The sequence below is a fragment of the Patagioenas fasciata genome, chromosome 1 (genome assembly GCF_037038585.1).
Source record: "Patagioenas fasciata isolate bPatFas1 chromosome 1, bPatFas1.hap1, whole genome shotgun sequence".
Taxonomy (NCBI): domain Eukaryota; kingdom Metazoa; phylum Chordata; class Aves; order Columbiformes; family Columbidae; genus Patagioenas; species Patagioenas fasciata.
In genome coordinates, this window is record NC_092520.1 from 40,734,100 (window position 1) to 40,752,375 (window position 18,276).

At 34.1% G+C, this 18,276-nt stretch overlaps 1 protein-coding gene and 1 long non-coding RNA gene across 5 annotated transcripts in view; one reads left to right on the forward strand and one right to left on the reverse strand.

Moving 5' to 3' along the window:
- PCDH9 (protocadherin 9) overlaps positions 1-18,276 on the reverse strand; it is a 678,879-nt gene that overhangs the window by 20,866 nt on the left and 639,737 nt on the right. The gene's annotated exons all lie outside the window — the stretch shown is intronic.
- Positions 8,032-18,188, forward strand: LOC139827535 (uncharacterized). The gene is made up of 4 exons (XR_011738219.1): positions 8,032-8,184; positions 10,947-11,088; positions 16,294-16,453; positions 17,920-18,188. It is a non-coding gene; the product is annotated as an uncharacterized lncRNA (long non-coding RNA).

The window sequence follows — 18,276 nt, forward strand, 5'->3', positions numbered from 1 at the left end:
TGGGAGAAAGGGTTTTTTAACCACATTGATTTAGAGAAACATAGAGGTCTTATTTATTTAAACTCAAGGATATAAATATTTTAACAGCAGCAGCAGTCATAAAGAGAAGGCAAGCATTCAAAGTTGCTGAAAATAAAAAAATCTCCTGTTACATTGTCTAGAACTAATGGCTGATGATAGAATTTGGAGAATGCAGAGAAATAGATACAAAGAAGTACTTGTCAATAATAAGAACAACAGCCCTATATTTACAATCCGATGTTTAAAGCCAAAATAGACATTCTTTTCTCTGTTTGATCTCAGGAAAAGTTATCTGCAGCTCACAGGCCCGACTTTGGGTTTTCTCACATGACTCAAAAGAAGTACTGAGACAACTGTGCTAGAGATGACAGACTAATATACCTCTCTAGCAAGCCAGACCTGTGGGGGGGTGTCATGTTTTCTATGTCTGGGCTGAAATGCTCTTCCTAGTTAGAAATGCTCTTTTGTTCTCCCATAGTGCTTGAAATTCATTCTCAAGAGATATGAAAAGCTGAAATTCATCTCATAGAAAAAAAGGTCTCTTCAGTTTCCATAAGAACAAAGAATCACAAAATGAACGTAAATCTTTATTTTTTTTTTCTCCTTCTCAAGGCAGAACAGCTCACAGAAGTCATAAGCCAGATCCTCAGCTGTACCAACTGTTGTAGCACTACTAAAGTTAGGGGGCATCTCCCCAAATATCTGTTTCTGTAAGACACACATAAGAATAATCCAATACTGTTTGATCTCAGCCACATAAAAATCAATGAAATGAGGTCAGATTGTTTGTAACTATGCATTTGCAACATATACTATTGCTCATCAGACAACTGCCAGGAAAAGAAACAAAACCTGATGACTTTATGAGCTATTGTGTTTTAGTATAATTATTGTATTTTTCTCAAAGCATTTACAAAGCATCTACACATCATTTTACTTGTTATAATAAAGTATCAACCTAAATAAAATATAGCAAGTAGAGAATTCTTATAGATTAAAGAGATGGAGAAATTTGAGAGACCAAGTTCAAATATCTAGACATTTCAAATCACATTATGCAAACCATATCCTGAAAGATCAAAACCAGAGCTCTGAATCTTTAAAGCTAGTAACATTGCCAATTGAAAGGCATGTGGAACTACCTTGCTTCAATTTGGCAATTCTCTTATCTAAAAACAACATTTCCGGGAGATCAAACATATTCCTAAACCAGCTAAAACACATGGCCAGAAACATGGATAAGTGTAGTTTTTATTTTATTTTTTTTTTTTATAGCTTCCATCAGACAGGCTTTTAAAACTCTTAGTGCAAAAGCAAGCTTTCCCAGTTTAATTTTCAGTGAGCAATCTAAGAGAGTGTCCTAGTAATGGCTTTCATTTACAACTGCAAGGATCATTCATATCTGTATTGGCAACATCCTTATAACATACATTTTCTACTTTTAAAACAATGCCTATGCTATTTGTAAATTCATCAGGGGACTAAGAAGTCTCTGCTTTCCTCCATTCAACACACTACCCTTCATCTCTTGCTTTCCCTCAGGAACTCTCTCATTCTGCAAAAATTTTTCAAAACCCACTTGCTTGTCCTGAAGTTCCCCTTCTGTTGACCTTATGCATCAATGACAAACAAGTAATATGAGCTAATAATAAACAGCAAGTCCACTCACAGTGCCACACCAGTCAGAACAGGAGCGGTGCAGGCATAGCAGTGTCCATGTGTAACTTGCATCATGAGCATGTGGCCCTGAGACCAGAAGCCTGTACATGAGCTCCATGCTAGGGCTCCTCCATCACACCATGGTTTTGACAAAGAGAGAACTACAGTTACTCTCTTGATTATGGCTTTTTATATGGCTTTGTTTGCTTCTGATTAAGGTGTGCTTAAGTTTTGAAAATGGAGTAGGAGACAGACAGATATCTTGATGACTTTTTAAATAAATATTTTGTCTTTAAAAGATTTATGAACTGTCATTGCAGAACACAGTTACAACTTCCCTTGTAATGTAAGCACTTTACTACTTGAGCAGTGATTAGATGCTTGTTCAAGTAGTCGGCGACAAGCATTAGTCACTTTCTTAATTATTTCCCCCAACTTTAAGAGTCCTATTCTTGGGTCACTAAGAAAGCAGCAAAAGTGTCTTCTGCCAAGTCTACATGACAGAGATTTTATTGAAACTAGCAGTGATACAAGCTTAGAGTAGAGTGAAGCAAATGGAATATAAGACAAAAGACAAAAGAACAGTCCCCTCCACAATCCTTAGAAGACCTGGCAAATCTCCTCTGTGAACATAGTTTCAGAGCATCTGATATAAAAGTAGTAAGTGTTTTTCAGCTGTGACAATGGGGATGATGTTTCTTAGGCACTTTAAGCCTATCAGAGCTCTCCCTGTTCACACATGGTTCCCAAACTCTAGGCATATAGACCCTGTTAGCTATATTCTCTGAGTCAAGCCATTCCTTTTTTCATCTTTGCAATAAAAAGGTTTTGCTTTGCTTTTACTTTTTCTTAGGTCATGTAATATTTACACAACAGGAGGACAGGTTATAAAACATTTGCCTTCCTTAATAGTTTCTTCGTATACTTTTACAGGATGTTTACTTAGGATTTGATCCCAATTTACAGGGAATTATCTGAATCCACCACCTTCAAAACTCTGGACAAAATATTAGAATAAAAAGCAACAGATAAACAACAAAATATACATCCTTAAATGCTCTCCTAGTCTACCTATATTTAGTAATTATTTCTTAAATTTCGAAACATAGAAATAACTGAAATCTCCTACTCCTGATGAATGAAATAAAATAGAGAATCTGATGTATTTTAAAATTACCTGTGTCTAGTCTTGCCTATATGAGAAGGCATTTAAGATGCAGGCATATTGAACACTATCATACTGCATATATTGGGAGAGTGTCATTCTTACTATTTAACAATGTGTTTTATTTCTGGATAAGTAATATCTTAACTAGAAATATTGTATGACTTATGCTTCATCCAACTAGTGGGTATGATTATGGATATTCTCAGTACAAACCAAATGCAGGAAGAGAAACAGTATCTGAAAATCTAACTATAAGGAATGAAAAAAAAATGTTTTATTACGCTAATTTGCTGACTATAATCCTGGCTTTTGGGAGATGAAAAATACAAATACAAAACATTCAAGACACTCCAGAACACTCTTCAGAGTGTACATTATATGTGTGATTAATAAAAAAAAAATCAGATCATAGCTAAATGTGCAAAAATGTGCCAAATGTGTCACTCAAATCATTCATTAACAGTAAGCTGATTAACACAACATATTTTACTTCAGAATGAAATTCAAAGCCTATTATGGCAAAACAATTTAAGCTTACAGGATTGTATTGAACACTGTTATGCTTGACCATGCTAATGTAGTTGTTTTTATTTCAGAAGCACTGGGGAGGGAAGCATGAAATCATTAGTAATTATATAAATATTAAGGCCACACAACTGGCTCTATTACCATTTTCAAATGGTAGCATCTGCAAATTCAGCCTGTAATAAACACTAATGCATCCAGAGACAAGAGTGCTGACACATGAATGGGATGCTTTGTCAGACTTGCATAAAAATGTAGATGAACTGCAGGGAAAGAAAACCAAATAATTCAAAAGGTTTCTTGATTGCCTTCTTTAAAATGCCAAGAACTTAAGCTGGCCTTTCTTATCTTCCTCTACATGCATGTGACACTTCAGGAGGTCTTTCTTATTGTGCTATAATTCAGTAATTGTTCCAGCTCTGTGCACCATACCTTACTTCCAAAGGGCAGCATGAGATATATAATTCTAGTAATGAACAGCTGCATAATTTAAGGGTCGAACTAGCAGGGTATTTATTTGTGTTTTCTTAGCAGTTGCCAAGATATTCCAAGCCTATTTAGGAATACAATCCTTTGTCTGCCTTATTTCTCGTAGATGATATATGCTGAGACTTGGTCACATTCCAGAAAGCAGATTTTATCAGCTGAAGTACCCAAGCAAGCTTTCCTCTCATTTGGCTTCAAAGGGCAGCAGTACAGAACAATAACGAGGTAATTTTTTCCCCAGTCATGAACGTTCTCTGTTCTATCAGGCAGACTTGCTCAAACCCAGTGCTATCCCTTTTCCAAAGCATGACAGACTTAATCACAGAGCTATCAAAGACATTTCCACACAACATTTCTCTCACCAAGGCTAATCTTCTAAATATTAAACAGGTCCAGGCAACTAGGCCCTTGAAGATGAAAGCTGCATGCTGATTAATCAGCTGCTTTTTTATTCCGTTCTGGCAAGTGTTCCCTATTTGTAAATAAAAGGTTTACCCTGGATTTCGTGGAAACTAAGAAGCATAAGGTAACTTTGGACCAGAATCATAAAGCAACAAAGCCTTCTGCTGTTGCATCTGCAGGGGTATGTTGCTTGTTCTATCACAAATATACTTTCAGGTGTCCTGGAGAGAATGAGCTAAGCTAACACAAACATCATTCCAACATGAGAAAATTTTGTGCAACCTCGAAGTCATCTGCTTATTAATTATGCTCTTTGGCTTCCAGCAGCACTTTAATTGTTGCTTGCTTGAGAAGACCTGTCTGTAATTTATGTCATTGCAGAAGTCCAGGTTGGTTTATGTGTGGCACAATGTAACAAAAGTCCCTCACAGAAACATTCTCATATTAAAGCTGCATACATTTATTTCTGTTTCAGAGTGCTGGCTCTCTATTCAGATGGTAAATAGGTACTGTGAAAGATATGTGACAAACCCAAGAAGACTAGAAATTATCTGCAAACTAGCAGTCACTGTGGTTCACTGACAACCCAAATTACTTTCAGGTAGTTGGGCACATATCCATTTACCACACTGAAAAGCCTAAACCAAAGATAACCAATTAATACGAACACCATATTTCTCCTCAAAGCTGGAAGAGAAATACAAATATTTAAGATTTATAGTGTGCACCATGTCATGTACACTTCACAAAGGGATGTAAAATATTTATAGGTAAAGCATACGTAACTTAACTTGCACCACACCTTCTTGGACTCTGCTGAACTCAGGTTATCTTCTATGCTGTGCATACCACCACTGTACTTTTTATTCCAGACAATGGTTTCTCATGTAGACTGAATCCTTTCTGCTGTAAATCATGCAAACGGCTAACGCAAATAGTTTGTGAATATAACAAGTATCTGGGAATGAGCTTTTGAAATATCTAGCTACTCCAAGAAAGACAAACTGTTCCCTCCCTCCTTGATTTTGAAGGCAAGGTGAAGGTTGTTTGTTTTGAAAGTAGCAGCACCTTAATGAATCAATATCAGTTTTTGACATTATGTAAGACCATCCATCACTACACAGGAATAACAGCTGTATCTTTTACTATGACCCAATGCAAATTTATATATGATTTGAATTATTGGTAGTGTAGTCATGAGGGTCAGTCTTATATAGCTCTTGTATGTACACAATCTTTTGTTGAATCCACAGGATCTCCTCAAAGAATTTCCACTAGGCCTGAGTAAGTTTACAGAAGTCCTCTTTTATCCAGATGAGCTTTATGTGTTCACAGAAGAAGAGAAAAAAATGTAATAGTACCACATACTATAAGTGTTCATCAGAAAGACTTGTGAGGTGCTCCTTTAGATTCTCTAAGCCCAAATTAGATACGTAAAATAGACACATGGAAAGCAATGCTCATGGCAATCTATAATGAAAAAGTTTGAAATACTTGCACCTTTCAGAGCAACATGATACAAATCTTCGTATTCTATTCATCAATTGCATTTAGAAACTTTTGGAAATGTATTGAAGAAGTGTTACATAATCAATAAAGAATGAGGGTGACACTTTCCCTGCTCCCTGCTATGTGAAGAAAGCTGCAGCTGGCCCCTTTCCTTGTTTGTCCCCCTTGAAGCATTGGTGAAACAGTGTTTTAAAGAAAAAAGAAGTTCTCAGGTAGTTACAATCTCAGAGTTACAATCTATTCCCACCCAAAACCTGATATTGAACTTGAACCGGTAAGAGGACCACTAACTTTATTTCAAGGCTAGTAGTGTAAATAATATCAGAATCCCTGGTTTTAATTGCCAATGAATATGTTTCACTAAATTTTTTTCCACTTAATCACATGATATTTTTATTGCAAAGTCTAGTAATAAATATAGGAAATGAAATGTTTGCTTGGCAAGTTATTTTGGAACAAATTTTAAAACTAACCATCTGGAGTATATTCAGTTTTTCAGATACTTGATGCTAAATTTTTCATATATAATTTCCTCTGCCGAAACTTCGCCTCTTAACATACATGTTATTCAGAAAAAAAAAAAAAACAAAAACAGATTATAAATGTTAAATTATAAGGAACGCTATTTAAAGATAAGTTCTTAAAGACAGTCCATTATAAAGAAAAATATTCAAAATTCTGATGCAGATTTTTAATTAGGTGGTAAGCATAAGCAAATACTGCTAAATCTATTTCACAACTTAAACCAATAACAAAATATCAACTATAAACCATCATTTACATGATTAAAAACTAAAAATAAAGAAACAGGTTTTTGTTGCAGCATTAAACTAGAATTGTGTAATTCGGGACAAAATGAACACAAAATAAAATATTTTTCCCTCTCCTTAATGAGCATGCTAAACACAGGAAAGGAAAGTAAATCAAATTGTAGAAATTATAAAAGTTTTGCAGAACAACAACTGCTAAATAGAGTGTTCCTAAATAAACTGATTAGAAAGAGACTGTGACTCTAATATAACTTCAGAGTGAAAAATAATTTTGTGGATTTTCAGAAGATAGCCTCCAATAATGTGGTGAAGTTCTGCATAATCTGGGGCTCATTCAAATTAACTTTACAGAAAAAAAATCTAAATTGTAATATAATTTATCTAAATGTAGTTATCTGGGTTTAAATTCTAGATCTCAATCATCATTATTCAAAGAAATTCTGGCTTTGCATTTTTGTTTGTTTCATTCAGAATTTTGATTAGTGAAGGAATAGTTTCAAGCAGTAGTTTCGTTTCTCCATCACTGACATATAAGCACTTTGTTACGCAAAATCTTCAGTTAATTAGCTTTTATAAATCACTTGATGATATTATTTATACAAGAGAAATGAGTATTATTGAAAACAGATGTTATTTCATGTCTAGCCATATATAGTCTCCAACAGAGATCACTTTAGTTTGGGATTATTTTTTTCCCTTTTATTTTAGATAATCCAGTCAAATAGCCCAGAAAGCAAACCCACTAAAGCTAACCTCTCAGTTATTTCAGTGGCTCACTGTCAGTAGATTAGAAACAAAACAAAACAAAACAAAACAAAACAAAACAAAACAAAACAAAACACAAACAAACAAACAAAAAACACAGCAAAACCCCCAAACAGCAACAACAACAACAAAACCCCCAAACCAAACCAAAACAACAACGAGAAGAATAAACAGTGCCTGAGTGAGACTGCATCTGAGATGGTTTTCACTCTGGAGACTGAGCTGTCTCACACAGTTGTGACAGACCCAGTCGATCTCATTGTCCTGACATAGTCCAAGACATATTTATTGTATAGGGAGTCTCTGTAACAAAATCAATCAAATATACACAAATTTTATTGTAATTTGCATAATTTTCTGATAATAATTAAAAAAATGCAATTCTGATTGTCTGGAGTTATATATGTGAGCAAACTATTAAAAACATTCAGTTAATAAAAACAACCTTGGGCTTAGCGTAAGAACTCTTTTTTCCACCCCACTCCACGTCCTCCTCAAGATTTTGGCCGGTATTTGTATTTTAAATGTATTTCCTAGATTAAATGTTACTGCCATAAATAATATCCCGGTCTATGTCACATTTTATCCACTCCTTGGAATTACTGCTTACATTTCTCTCTTCTCTCAAGACTTCCAGAAACACTTGTGGGTTTTTTTTTTGTTTTTTTTTTTTTAAGCAAGGAAAACAATGTCTTTCATTAGAAAATAAGTCGAAAGGAACTTCCAAAATAAACGACTGCAATGAACTACCCTGTCACAAATACCTAGTGGATCTGAAAAATGAAAACAGAAGATGATTCATTACACGTCTGCTTACAGATGATTGTTTGAAAGGTCACCTAGAAGAAAAATGTTCTCCAAAACAAAAAGGTATATCTGGTAAGTAAAATTACTCTTGTAGGACAAAAGCTTACTATACTGATTACTTGCATTAAGGAAATAAGCTTTTCACTGTTCAGATACTCAGATTTCACAGTTAAAACATAGTTTTACAGTGGAAAAAAGGCACATACAAATCTCTTGTTTGCTTCCTTCATATACAAATATACAGACAATTAGACTCTTTGTTGTAAATAATTTTTTACCTTAGATGGCAGAATTTTTCCAGGTAAATCTACTCAATCGTGCTGTGAACACCAATTATAGCATGAAGCTAAAATCTACAAAACAGTCTTGACTAATCAGCTGTCTTTAAAGGTTCCTGTACTCTTGTCTCATATGCTTTGCAATCCATACTCCATTATACACATTCTTTGCTCTAATTGCTGTCCTGCTATGTTTCCAGTGAAAATAATTCCCTTAAAAGATGCAACATGTTCTCTCAGCTGAGAAAAACATTTCCTGTAGAGAAAACCAGTGTTGCTACATAAGCTGAGAAGTAGTAAGGTTACATGAATTTAACTGAATCTAACTGGAAAATCTAGATCAAGGTTTTGTTCCTCCATCCTGGAGAAACTGTTTGTGAAATATGTGGAATTTTAAGCTAATGTAAAGTCTATAAATAATACAAAGAATTCCCTCAATTAGTTGCTCTTGCATGAGAATGTGCTGTAGGGTATGCTCTGAATTCATAACTGAAAAAGAAAGTCTGCAAAGGATTTATGTGAACAAATTGTACAGTGTCTCAAACCCAGAAATATTCAGCACGCAATTTTTCTTTTAAATACTGTATGTATGCTTCTTTTGTCCTAAATATGTCATGTCAACAGTTATGTGTTTATTTTATCCATTGCAACAATAAATATCTCCTCAGCTGAAGGCATCAGATTTGCATACCAGCATACGGAAGTCAACTGCCTGTTTAATTATAACGGAAATGTTTTGCTGAATGATTTGTATAATAAAACAAGGACATACAATTTAGACAATGAGTTCTTTTTAGGATTTCTGTTCTTGGCTGTGATGTTACTGGACTCCTCCTGAAAGTGGAGTTTTAATAAGTAGAGGAATTCCTTTTAATGAAAACAATAAAAAGACATACTCTGAAGGTAACACTGACTTAAGCTAAGTAATCTATAAAGCTTTTAATTTAAATTATTACATTTCATGGAAGCTAAAGAAATATACTGAAATTTAATGCAGTAAATAAAATGAATAAAATGATAAGTAATAATCATCTCAGTTCTTTTGTGCAAAGTATCTCGAGCTGCTAAATGTCTACTGTCAGTGCCTGGCAATCATCCACCTTTAACTGAAGTCCTGAATTTCAGCAAAGATGAAATTAAAACTAGAATAAGAACTAGAATTAAAATTAATTAGAAAAAGGAAGGAAAAAATATTCCTTCTTTATTGAAGACTACATAAAGCAGAGGGACATGTATATATATAATGACTTTATCATAATTCTACTCACAGGAAACATTCATGCTTGTGCAGGTACACACCTGTATGGATAAGTCTGTCTTCCAACAGCTATACTTCCACATAGAAGCAGTGACCAGAAGTTTAAAGATAAACTGAAAACTAAGCAAAAGTATTGACATATCTTTGTTGAACTCTATCAAGTTTCAGTCTGTAAGTCCTTTTTACTTCAACTTTAATCTTTCCAGTTTGATAACACTGCTTTATAAGTTGTTTCTAATGTTATTGCTTCAGCAACTTTCAATGCTGGAACAGGACTGAATATTTGCACCACACTGTGAACATGCGTCTACTTATTAAAAGGTAACAGTGCTCAAGTAAATTCTTCCAATTGAACTATCCATTACAGTGTCACCATGACCAAACAAACAGCCCTGATCAATGCAAAGGTACATAGTTGCTGTAAAATAGCTCCACTAACCAGGGTAAGTAATCGACAATTTTAAAGACCTGAAGAACCAACCAATTAAACACTGGATAAGGTCAAATATTCTTGATTCTAGATTCAAATGAAATTCCTTTTGTTGCTTTTCATTCTTTTGATTTTGCTTGTAATCTCAGTATTATTTCCTTAAAAATATACTTTTTTTCCGGTGGCTGCACTTACATAGCAATAGGATGTAAGTAGTGGTCTCAAAGAAGAACACGATGCATTGACTTGAAGATCAAAACTGCTACAAAACTTTGGATACAGAAAAACTAAAAAAAAATCCCCTAATGGTGTAACTTCCACAACCTTTAAACAGCAGGGTTTGCCAATCCCATGAACTTTTCTAAAAAATACCAGGTAACTATATTTTGCTAATTGGGGAATACCAACAAAAGCTGATTTCAGATTTCCTTCACAGATACTGGAAAGGGAGTCTAAAACAGCATAAGGAGTGAGAGTAAGGTGTTCTTAATGAATACCTTTCTATGTCTTGAACATGCTAATACTCTAGGACAGTCTGGTCCTAGAGTATTAATACACACAAAAATCCAAGGTATCAACTACAGATTAAGTATGCTATGCATTGCTCTTTTGTTCTTTTCCTGCCATAAAATCTTCAGTGAGAAGAAGTAGCTTTCACAATTTGGAAAGCAAAAATATTCAGTATTACAAAAACTACTCAGATGCAAAACTGTTTAAAAAACCCCGTATTTACAGTTAATTTTTCTAATCCTTTTATTGTTGGATAAATTCACATAAAAGGCAAATTTTTATAAATAGATTTTCTTATACATTTTTTCTGGGACATCTTGTCTGCATAGTAGTTAATATATTTTGTCTTCCCTTTCAGAGACTTTGCAACATCATTAGAAAACAGAATGAAAACATTCCTTCCCAGTTGGTAAGGAGATCATCTCCAAGCGTTCGTCTTGTAAGAGTCTTTCTCTCTGAGCACAAAGTCCCTTTCTTTGATGAAGATTCACGGTGGCCAGGTATGCCCTATATCAAGTTTCTGAATTGGAGTCTTCAGAATAGAGAAGGAAAGAGGAAACCTTGATATCTTTGCCTTTTTGTAGTTCTGTTTGGGATACCTATCTTTGAAGCTCCAAACTGATAGGGACTACAGAAAATTTCTGGGTTCTTGGATTCAAAAAAAGCAAGAGAGCTCTGTCGATCTGGCAGTCATCTAGTGTTTTTTTTTTTTTTACTTCGAGCAGCTGACTGTAATGCAATAGTTAATCAAAGTTCAGAATAAACTGTTATGAACACTGATTATAAGGGAGGTTAACAGCATTTTTTATTTTACATTTTTATGAGACAGAGATTTTTTTAATTTGGCAACAATCCATCCTTCTGGTTTGTACATTTTCCTTTTCCAAACAGATTTGACATGATATCTTAGCTTTTCTCTAGCTTTTTAATACCAATTTCATTTACCCTAAAATAATATATGCTACATTTTTGGGCTGATATTAAATTAGTCTCAATCTCAGTCTCATATGCATTCTCATCTATCCACAAGTAGAATATGATATGCTGGTGTATTTTTATCTGTCTGTCTCCAGACAGCTGTGAACAGAGACATGGAAATATCACGTATTTGGAGAAATGCCACCTGGCACAAATCAGTCACTAGGTGGCTGAATATTGTGAAGGGAAACAACTGACTAAATAGAAAATCCACTTATTAGAATCCAGCAGTGCATCTGACTTTCACATTTAAGATTGAAACAAAATATTTGTCTTAGTTAATGGCTTTGATGCTGTTTAAAGTTTTTTCCCTAGTTTTGCCTATCTCACTAATGCAATGTTATAATTTATCCGATGATGTTTAATTAATTAATTAATTTATTTATTTCCCGATCCATAGCAAAAGAAGAATAAGAAAAGTTATGTCCTATTTTTCTTAAACAAGACACTGGTACTTCTCATGGGAGTACATAAACCACCACAGACAATCTCTTTACATGATATCTTTAAAATTGACTTCAAACTCCATATAAAATAGAAACTATGACAGCTTCTCAAATACGCTGGTATCCTTTAATGTCATCTGTTCCTATGTCATGCATGTCCTACCTGCTTATGGATTTGTGCCAGACTTTTCTATAGGTCAAACACAGACAGAAGTGAGAAACCAATAACCTGAGCTAGCATGAACAAATGAAACCATTGAAGATTTTCCACACAAATGTGGGCTATTTTCCACAGAAAATAGAATTTTTTGTGATATAACTGTCTGTCATTTCTACAGTGGAAGAAAGGTTCCTGCAGATGAAAATCTAGTTAGGAAGGTCAGGTTACATAAAGGAGCATAAGGAATCTGCATTGCAGATCTTTTGAGGTACTAGCACATGTTTCTGCATTAAAATATTTGATCCTTGGCTAGAAAATATTTGGTTTGGAATTTTTGCCCCAAAATATTAGATTTATTCTTCCAAACATCACTTTTCACATGATTCTGCTTTATAATTTGAACCCAGTGTAAAACTCAAGTGGCTTTCATTACTTACCACTTTTATACTGTTTGTCCTAACAGAAAGTAATATAAAGGATGAAAACAAAACTAAGATCAACGAACTTTGCATGCCACCAGAACTGTAATCTTATGTTAGAAGTTTTACAGCAGTTTTACATCAAGTGACACTGAGCAGCATCATACATGAAAAATTCTGCTGAAGTCCTACTCTCTCTGTTACCCTCTCACCATGCCAGCTTCAAGCCCAAGATAATGGCAGTGAGATAGTCCATTTTGACAACCTTAAAAATTATAATGAAGAATGACTTGCAAGAAACAGGATATCAAGTAGGAAGTCAAATGAGTAGGTACTCCAGCTAAATCAGATATGATGAGACACATGCAATAAACTCCACAGGTGTAAAATTAGATTGTATTTACTGTGCATCATCTGTGCTTGGCCCACAAATTCTATACTACTGGGACAGCTTTGAATGTTCCATATCTCAGAACACCTGTCAAAAACACCTGCTTTTTTTGTTTTCTTTTTTTTTTTACCTTTAAAGGAAAATCAACCACAAAAATCATGTTCTTTTTTTCGCCACATTATGTTCATTCCCGTACAGACACCTGAGATTATACTGTAGCACTTGCAGTTAGAAGCTGGCTCTAAAAAGACTTGTATATAGAATGAAATACACTTTTTTTAACTCAGTGAAATTACTTACTATGTGCAAAATAAAATTTAACACACGTGAAAATCCTTGCTCCTTATTTATAATGTTAATTAATACGTAAGTGAATGTGCTCTATTCTATGTAACTATCTTTTGGGTCTTCTCAGTGTATGGTATTAGTGCCCAAACCTAACGGATGCCTTTTCTTTTTTAAGAAGACATCTCCCTACACTCATCAAAACGTTTCCTGATTGCCATACAAATTCTAGTGAGTTCATTTTTTTTTTTTTTTAAAAAAAAAAAAGTCTCAATTTTCTTCTGCAGGTTCCCCCAAAGAAAAATGCTCCTGGCATGTGTTCTGAGTATATTACCTATTGCCTCTCTTCAAAACGATTGTAGGCTTTAAGAAACTGACTCTTATGTAGGACATGAAGGACAAAAGAAAGCGAAAAGTATGACCTAGATAATTATTATTGCTTAACTACCACAGTCATTTAATTAAGTTGTTTAAAAAATACCTTCTAACCTGTAAAGATTTAATTAGCGTGAGTTTCCACAACAGGTAGAGTTCTAGGAAAAAAAAAAATCTAATAATTGTAATTTTAATACTCTTTTTACATACTTATTGTTACTATTATAGCACCTACTGTGGATTGTTATTGTTTATGGGGATTAGCAATATCGTCATTTACAAGACATAATTATTCCTGGTAGAGACATCTCTTAATATCAGTTAATTCTTCAGAAAGACTGTCCATATCTTTCTGCTAAAGACAACAACTTAGCTTTTCCATCACATACATAATTCTATCCCAAAACAATTCCAAACACTTTTTTCCCCAACCCCCTTAATTGTTTCCTTTTAAGAAGTGCATGCAAATGAAATTTTCGTCCTTTGCTGCACTACATAGTCCAACATCATTTCTAAACTCCTCAGTAATCCAAAATTTGCTTTCTCAAGAGAATCATATATATCAGTGGTAAACTTAATTCTGAGAGAATCCTGGCTGGAATTACAGGACAGTGAACAAAGGAATGTAAATGGAAGATGCACAGACTGCATGCTACCAATCCTTTATTAAAACTGTAATCTGCTACAGTTTATAACAGTGAAGAATTTGGTTCATTGATTCAATTCAAGAGACAAAAAAAACCCCGTATCTCTGGAGAAATGTTTCTCCTTGACTTAGCTCATCTGACGCATTGTTTTATCTACTGCTGTAAACAAAGAAAAACTGCCTGTGCTCTATGTACAATCCTGAAACTTCATTTGATTTCAGCAATTTCATGGTTCATGTACTAGCTGAAAGAAAATTTTTCTCAAGAAGACTAGGCACTTGAAGCACTGCCAATCTCAAACATTCAAAATCTTGAGTCAAGGAACAAAATTCATGCTAGCTTACTAAAAAAAAAAAAAATCATATTTGGTTGGTTAGCTATGCCTTCTGTTTTCTTGCAGTTCTTAAGATAACTTTCAGTTTCCAGGTTTCTCCCCCAGATCACAAGTACTAGACAGTTATTTATTTTTGTAATAAAAATATTCCCGTCATTCTGGACTTTTAAGAAAAAAAACACTTTCAGGCATATGAACATGTAACCTGAAAGAACTGGCACTACCATTCTACTCTGAAAAATGCCCAGAAATAGAGTGTTTACAGGCAAATTTTCAACGGACTAAGGATTTTTTTTAAATATAAAACTCTGCAACACTTTACGGATTTACACACTGTGGCCTGAATTCAGTTAGTAAAGTATATCCACAGAACAAAACAAAGAGAAATGCTGAGCAGAACAACAATGAAGGTGGTCTGCAGTTCCTTCACACAATGCTATAGAAGTCTATGCTCTCTTGTCCATACTATTGCTGATTTATGTCCCCTGTGCTATTGGGCATGATGCAAATTGCTTATGTTTTGCATGACAATAATTTACCATTCTCATTTGCTGGGTCCCCAACTACTATTAAGCAAATATAGGTTTTTCTAGTAAATGGTTTCACCACATAATTATCCAAGCCTTTTTTTTTAGGTTGGTTGCGGTTTCAATTTTTTTTTTTTTTTTTTTTTTTTTTGAGGGTGGTATTATGTTTCATTTTGGTTTATGTTTGTTTTGGTTTTGTTTGTTTGTATGTTTGTTTTTCAGGAACTATACGATGTATAACTGATGTGCACTTCCAATGGCAGACGAACACCTCAGCTAAGACTGGGGATGTGCAGGCTCTTTAAATTGTACCTTTTGTAATTATGGGGAGGGGCATGGAAATTAACTGCTCTTCATAATTTATAGAAAGAAAATAAATAAAATAAAAAGGAATAGGGCATCATGCTTCTTAACACATATACAATTTTGATAAGTATGATTTAAAATATGATGAAGCAAGATTGAGATGATCTTAGACTACTATTGTAGGAAGCTAACATAAGCTAAAATGCCTACAGTTGCATTCACATTTGTATACTTGTAGTGAATTCATGAGCTTTCCTTTAAATGCAATATTAATAACTTGAGTATGTGATTGTAGAGTCATATCAGCAGAGAGCAAGTATGTAACCATTTTAATATTTTCCTATTTAATACTGCGCTAGTTCAACAAACCTGGTGATGGTTATAATCCTTTCTTTTTTTTTTTTTTTTACCCAGATAAAATTTGGTATAATACTTATATTAAAATGCCTGGGAGAGTTGAAGGAATGTAATTTTAAATGGACAAAAGTAGTGTTTGACAGAAAACTACTGGGTTTGTACCTACTGAGAAAGTGTTACTCGGCAATACATTTGGTGGCTTCATGATTAAAAGCCTAATTAAACCAAAAATTCAATCTTATGTATACATCATAATTCAATTACTTGCAAAAATTATAGGTTTAATTTGAACATTAAGAAATTACAATGTAAGATCTCAATTCTAAATATTTTTGTATTTCAAGATGGAGGAAAAATACTGAATAAATTAATTTCAAAAAATTGCAGATTGAAGAAAATAATGCTGTCCATATAAATTAAAAATGTGAAAATAGTCACATACCTTCTCATTTGAATTTTTTTTTTTCCTATTTATTATAGTTTGCACCTAAATGGTGAACATGCTAACATATCCTCTTGAACTGTAACCACTTAACTCATAGTTCAGAACACTTCATTAGTAAACTGGATTACCATCGTAAAAAGAGAATCACCATGGAATCACACCTCTCAGGAGAAGAGAGCTACAGCAATACTGAAGGTAATAACATCAAATGCTTTAATATGCATGTGTATTGTAAGATTATATAGTGTCAAGTGTATTATGTATGAAGTGCTACTCATAGGCAAGAATTTGAGCACAGAATCGATGGACTGATGATTTCTTATGGGCAGGAACACAAACACAGCATCTTGAAAAATTTCTCATGGATATTCCTGCATGCTAAAAGAAAAATTGGTTACAAAAGTTGATTTTTGTTTAAAGAAACAAATCTTGCTAAACCACCCCATAAAATAGGCCACTCTTGAGAAAGCCCTCAAATCATAGGACTTTAAGAAACTGCCGGAAGTCTACTCTTTTCTGGAGGTAGAATCTGTTTTATTTATGGTATTTCTGACAAATGTCTGTCTCACCTGGTCTTAAAGCCTACCAATGACAGAGACTTTGCAATCTATTCAGAGGAATTCTTTCCATGTACTTCCTTACCTGTATTCTGGAAGATTTTTCCTACTGTCTAATATAAATCTTCCTTGCTGCATTATTGCTTTATCTTATTTTCTGTCTACATGAAGAACAGCCTTTGCAGTGGTTTGTCATGTATTTTAAAATGCTCGTGCTCCTGTTTCATCTTCCTGACGTGTAATTCCGACAATCTTTACAAGCAGATCATTGTTTTGAAATGTCTTCTTATTCTCTTTGGTATTCTTCCCAAATGGTCCACAAGCTTCAAGTTAGAGTTCTGCTCAGAAACAACTGAAAGAGCTTATTTCTTTCCATGGACTATTAAGGGAGTCTAGGGTTATTAGCCTCCCAAGGATGAAGTTAATCTTTGTGAAGCACTGAAGTAAATAAATTGTATTTTGTAGTTTCTTGCTAGATGTCTGCAATGTAAGGACCATTGCTCCTAAAATAGCTCCCTGACTGTTATTGTATGGTAAATGATGTGAATGACTTGTTGCTGTATTCACAATACAGATGGTCTCAAAATCCACAATTATGTGGCTTTATTATGTGACTAGGTTCTGAAGTGTAATACTCAGCTATTTTATTAAACTTACCATGTGGAATACTTGAATTCAACAGATGGGAATCTCTAAGTCATGTTATGAATCAGAAGACACTCACTGGGTACAAACTATGTGAAGAAAAACTTGACTGAGAAATAATCAGGCCTTGTATCTCACAACATCTATTTATGTCATGCTGGTTTTTGCTCATCATTATGTCAGTGAGAACACATTTAATATTTTTGCATTACTTTATTTTTCTGTGTGTAATTCCAGCATGTGACCTAAACTAGGGTCAATTCTGGCTCTTCAGAGTATTATTTTTATATCATCGGGATGCAAATTCTAAAGCTCCCCTACCTTTGGCTCTCAGATAACATGTTGCCTCGTATGTTGTTTATTGTCTCAGAAAATTTAAGAAGAAAAATGAAATCTAAAAGTAGAAGAAAATAAGTCGTTGCTCACAGCTTATTATTTCCTTAATGTTGGTGTCTGTAGGTCAGGTAGTTTTGGAGGACCATGGATCGATTATAACTACTCCGAAGATTTTGTGAATACCAGCTAAGAAACACTGGACACATAGAATGGATATCACCTCTGTCCTTTTCCAGGACAGTTTGAAAGGCAGTGATACAATAAATCAAAAAACTTGGGCAATCCATAAAAATATATGACAGTTACAATTTTTCCACTTGTATAGCAAAGTCATCATTCATAACAGTGAAAACACACAGTATGTCCCTAAAAAAATAAAATAGCCATGCCCTTAGGAGTCTTTTCTGAACAACAATAAAAATATTGCTGGCTATAGAATTTGTGTGTAGTTTCTGTTCTCTCAGTACAGAACTGATGAAG